The sequence below is a fragment of the Arachis stenosperma genome, chromosome 9 (assembly GCF_014773155.1).
Source record: "Arachis stenosperma cultivar V10309 chromosome 9, arast.V10309.gnm1.PFL2, whole genome shotgun sequence".
Taxonomy (NCBI): Eukaryota; Viridiplantae; Streptophyta; class Magnoliopsida; order Fabales; family Fabaceae; genus Arachis; species Arachis stenosperma.
In genome coordinates this window covers 65,518,605-65,523,812 of record NC_080385.1, presented here as the reverse complement: position 1 = coordinate 65,523,812, position 5,208 = coordinate 65,518,605, and the positions used below count along the sequence as shown (strand labels likewise).

Below are 5,208 nucleotides of genomic sequence, written 5' to 3'. Positions count from 1 at the left end.
TTCCAGCAATATATAATAGTCCATACTTTGCTCGAGTTTTGACGATGTAAAATGGCGTCAAAACGCCAGCTCTCTGCCATTTTCTAGCGTTAAAACGCCAGAACTGGCATAAAAGTTGGAGTTAAACGCCCAAACTGGCATAAAAGCTGGCGTTTAACTCCAGGAATAGCCTATGCATGTGAAAGCTCCAATGCTCAGCCCAAGCATACACCAAGTGGGCCCTAGAAGTGGATTTCTGCACTACCTATCTTAGTTTACTCATTTTCTGTAAACCTAGATTACTAGTTGAGTATAAAAACTACTTTTAGAGATTTATTTTGCACCTCATGACATTTTCACATTTTACATTGTATCTCTACGGCATGAGTCTCTAAGCTCCATTGTTGGGGGTGAGGAGCTCTGCTGTGTCTCGATGGATTAATGCAATTACCACTATTTTCTATTCAATCACGCTTGTCTCCATTCTAAGATATTCATTCGCACTTAAACATGATGAATGTGATGATCCGTGACACTCATCACCATTCTCAACTTATGAACACGTGTCTGACAACCACCTCCGTTCTATCTTAGATTGAATGTGTGTCTCTTAGCCTCCAATCCGAAAGATCGGAGTCTTCGTGGTATAAGCTAGGATTATTGGTGGCCATTCCTGAGATCTGGAAAGTCTAAACCTTGTCTGTGGTATTCCGAGTAGGATCTGGGAAGGGATGAGTGTGACGAGCTTCAACTCGCAAGTGTTGGGCGTAGTGACAGATGCAAAAGGATCACTGGATTCTATTCCAACATGATCGAGAACCGACAGATGATTAGCCATGCAGTGACAGCACACATGGATCATTTTCACTTAGAGGATGGGAAGTAGCCATTAACAACGGTGACACCCTACACACAGCTTTCCATGGAAGGAGCCTTGCATGCGTGAAGAAGAAGACAGTAGGAAAGCAGAGATTCTGATGACAGAGCATCTCCAAAACTCCAACCTGTTCTCCATAGTTGAATCACAAGTACCTTTTACTTCATGCTCTTTTATTTTATTGCAAACAAAACCCTTTTCATTGATAATCTCCTGACTAAGAGATACAAGGTAACCATAGCTTGCTTCAAGCCGACAATCTCCGTGGGATCGACCCTTACTCACGTAAGGTATTACTTGGACGACCCAGTGCACTTGCTGGTTAGTTCTGCGGAATTGCATGTGTGATTGTAATTTCGTGCACCAAAGCACTTCTTTAATGTCAATAGCTTGACAGTGGGCTCTCATGGAGCCTCACAGATATTCAGAGCATTGTTGGGACCTTCCAACACCAAACTTAGAGTTTGAATGTGGGGGTTCAACACCAAACTTAGAGTTTGGTTGTAGCCTCCCAACACCAAACTTAGAGTTTGGCTGTGGGGGCTTTGTTTGACTCTGTATTGAGAGAAGCTTTTTATATTTCTTCTCAATGGTTGCAGAGGGAGATCTTTGAGTTTTAAACACAAGGTAGTCTTCATTCAATTGAAGGACCAACTCTCCTCTTTCCACATCAATTACAGCCTTTGTTGTGGCTAGGAAGGGTATTCCAAGGATAATGGAATCATCCTCATCCTTTCCAGTGTCTAGGATTATGAAATCAGCAGGGATGTAAAGGCCTTTGACCTTTATTAGCACGTCCTCTACCTGTCCATAAGCCTTTTTCATGGATTTGTCTGCCATCTCTAATGAGAATGTGGCAGCCTGTACCTCAAAGATTCCCAGTTTCTCCATTACAGAGAGTGGTATTAAGTTTATGCCTGACCTCAGGTCACACAGAGCCTTCTCAAAGGTCATGGTGCCTATGGTACAGGGAATTAGGAATTTACCAGGATCTTATTTCTTTTGAGGTAAATTGTGCTGAACCCAGGTATTCAGTTCATTAATGAGCAATGGAGGCTCATCCTCCCAAGTCCCATTACCAAATAGCTTGGTATTCAGCTTCATGATTGCTCCTAAATACTGGGCAACTTGCTCTTCAATAATGTCTTCATCTTCTTCAAAAGATGAATAGTCATCACAGCTCATGAATGGTAAAAGGATGTTCAATGGAATCTCTATGGTCTCTAGGTGAGCCTCAGATTCCTTAGATTCCTCAATTGGGAACTCCTTTTTGTCCAGGGGACGTCCCAAGAGGTCTTCCTCACTGGGATTCACGTTCTCCTCCTCCTCTGTGCATTCGGCCACAACAAGTAAGGTTATGGCCTTGCACTCTCTTTTGGGGTTCTTTTCTGTATTTCTTAGGAGAGTACTAGGAGGTGTTTAGTGACTGTTTTACTCAGCTGGCCCACTTATGCCTCCAAATTTCTAATAGAGGACCTTGTTTCATTCATGAAACTTAGAGTGGCCTTAGATAGATCAGAGACTATGTTTGCTAAGCTAGAGGGACTCTACTCAGAATTCTCTGTCTGTTGCTGAGAAGATGATGGAAAAAGCTTGCTGTTGCTAAACCTATTTCTTCCACCATTATTAAAGCCTTGTTGAGGCTTTTGTTGATCCTTCTAAGAGAAATTTGGATGATTTCTCCATGAGGGATTATAGGTGTTTCTATAGGCTTCACCCATGTAATTTACCTCTGCTATTGCAGGGTTCTCAGGATCATAGGCTTCTTTTTCAGAAGATGCCTCTTTAGTACTGTTGGATGCATTTTAAAATCCATTTAGACTCTGAAAAATCATGTTGACTTGCTGAGTCAACATTTTGTTCTGAGCCAATATGGCATTCAGAGCATCAATTTCAAGAACTCCCTTCCTCTGAGGCGTCCCATTACTCACAGGATTTCTTTCAGAAGTATACATGAATTGGTTATTTGCATCCATGTCAATGAGTTCCTGAGCTTCTGCAGGCGTTTTCTTCAGGTGAATAGATCCACCTGGAGAATGGTCCAATGACATCTTAGACAATTCAAACAGACCATCATAGAATATATCCAGGATGGTCCATTCTGAAAGCATGTCAGAAGGACACTTTTTGGTCAGTTGCTTGTATCTCTCCCAAGCTTCATAGAGGGATTCACCTTCTTTCTGTCTGAAGGTTTGAACATCCACTCTAAGTTTGCTCAGCTTTTGAGGAGAAAAGAACTTGGCTAAGAAAGCCGTGACCAGCTTATCCCAAGAGTTCAGGCTATTTCTAGGTTGAGAGTCCAACCATGTTCTAGCTCTGTCTCTTACAGTAAAAGAGAAAATTATAAGCCTGTAGACCTCAGGATCAACCCCATTGGTCTTAACAGTATCACAGATCTGCAAGAATTCAGTTAAGAACTGAAAAGGATCTTTTGATGGAAGTCCATAAAACTTGCAATTCTGTTGCATTAGAGAAACTAATTGAGGCTTTAGCTCAAAATTGTTTGCTCCAATAGCAGGGATTGAGATGCTTCTTCCATGTAAATTGGAATTTGGTGTAGTAAAGTCACCAAGCATCTTCCTTGCATTGTTGTTGGGTTCGGCCATGTCTCCTTCTTTTTCGAAAATTTCAGAAAAGCCCTCTTCAGAGTGTTGTGTTTTAGCTTCTCTTAGCTTCCTCTTTAGTGTCCTTTCAGGTTCCGGATCTGCTTCAACAAGAATGTTCTTATCCTTGCTCTTGCTCATGTGAAAAAGAAGAGTACAGAAAAGAAGAGGAATCCTCTATGTCACAGTATAGATATTCCTTTATGTGAGTAGAAGAAGAAAAGAATAGCAGAAGGAGAGAAAAATTCGAATAATGAGGAGAAGAGAGGGTTCGAATTTTTTTAGATGAAGAAAAGTGTTAGTAAATGAATAAATAAATAGAAGGAGATGAGAGAAAGGAGTTTTCGAAAATTGTTTTTGAAAAATGGTTAGTGATTTTTCGAAAATTAGAGATAGAAAAGTAGTTAGGTGGTTTTGAAAAAGATAAGAAACAAACAAAAGGTCAATTAGTTAGTTGAAAAAGATTTGAAAATCAATTTTTAAAAGATAGGAAGTTAGAAAAGATTTATGAAATCAATTTTGAAAAAGATATGATTTGAAATTTATTTTGAGAAAGATTTGAAAAAGAAAATTAAAAATATTTGAGTTTTAAAGTTAAAATTGATTACTTGACTAACAAAAAACTAAAAGATATAATTCTAGAAATTAAAGATTGAACCTTTCTTAATAAGAAAGTAACAAACTTCAAATTTTTGAATCAATCACATTAATTGTTAGTAAGGTTTTCGAAAGTTATGAAATAAAAATAAGAAAAAGATTTTGAAAATCAATTTTTTTTAAAAAATTTCGAAAATATAAAAGAAAAATGAAAATGATTTTTTTTTGAAAAAGTTTTGAAAAGATAATATTTTTAAAATTGAAATCTTGACTTGACTAACAAGAAACAACTCATTTTAAAAAATTTTTTTTACTAAGTCAACCCAAAATTTTGAAATTTATGAGAGAAATAAGGGAAAGATATTTTTTATTTTTGAATTTTATGAGGAAAGAGAAAAACACAAAGATGACTCAAAACATTAAAATTTTGGATCAAAACAAATGATGCATGCAAGAACACTTTGAATGTCAAGATGAACACCAAGAACACTTTGAAGATCAAGATGAACATCAAAACTTATTTTTGAAAAATTTTTAAGAAAATAAAAATATGCAAGACACCAAACTTAGAAAATTTTCAAGTTTAGACGCTATAAATTCAAAAATGCATATGAAAAACAAGAAAAGACACAAAACAAGAAAATATGAAGATCAAAGAAGAAGACTTACCAAGAACAACTTGAAGATCATGAAGAATGCAATGCATGAATTTTCGAAAATATTTTTAGAAAAATTAAAAACATGCAATTGACACCAAACTTAAAAATTGACACTAGACTCAAACAAGAAACACAAAATATTTTTTTGTTTTATGATTTTATAATTTTTTTGTATTTTTTTCGAAAATTATTTTGAAAAGAACGAAAAAGAAGAAAAAATTTTGAAATATTTTCGAAAACTTTTTGAAAATAAAATAAAGGTTGAAGAAAAGAAGAAAATTACCTAATCTGAGCAACAAGATGAACAGTCAGTTGTCCAAACTCGAACAATCCCCGGCAACGGCGCCAAAAACTTGGTGCACGAAATTGTGATCTCAATGGCGCCAACAACTTGGTACGCACAATTGTAATATCACTCTTTTTCACAACTTCGCACAACTAACCAGCAAGTGCACTGGGTTATCCAAGTAATAAACCTTACGTGAGTAAAGGT

General features: G+C 36.9%; 1 non-coding gene across 1 annotated transcript; it reads left to right on the top strand.

Annotated features, from left to right (window-relative positions):
• The first annotated feature begins 2,961 nt into the window (after positions 1-2,961).
• Positions 2,962-3,069, top strand: LOC130952092 (small nucleolar RNA R71). The gene has a single exon (XR_009074272.1). It is a non-coding gene; the product is annotated as a small nucleolar RNA R71 (small nucleolar RNA).
• Positions 3,070-5,208: the final 2,139 nt, after the last annotated feature.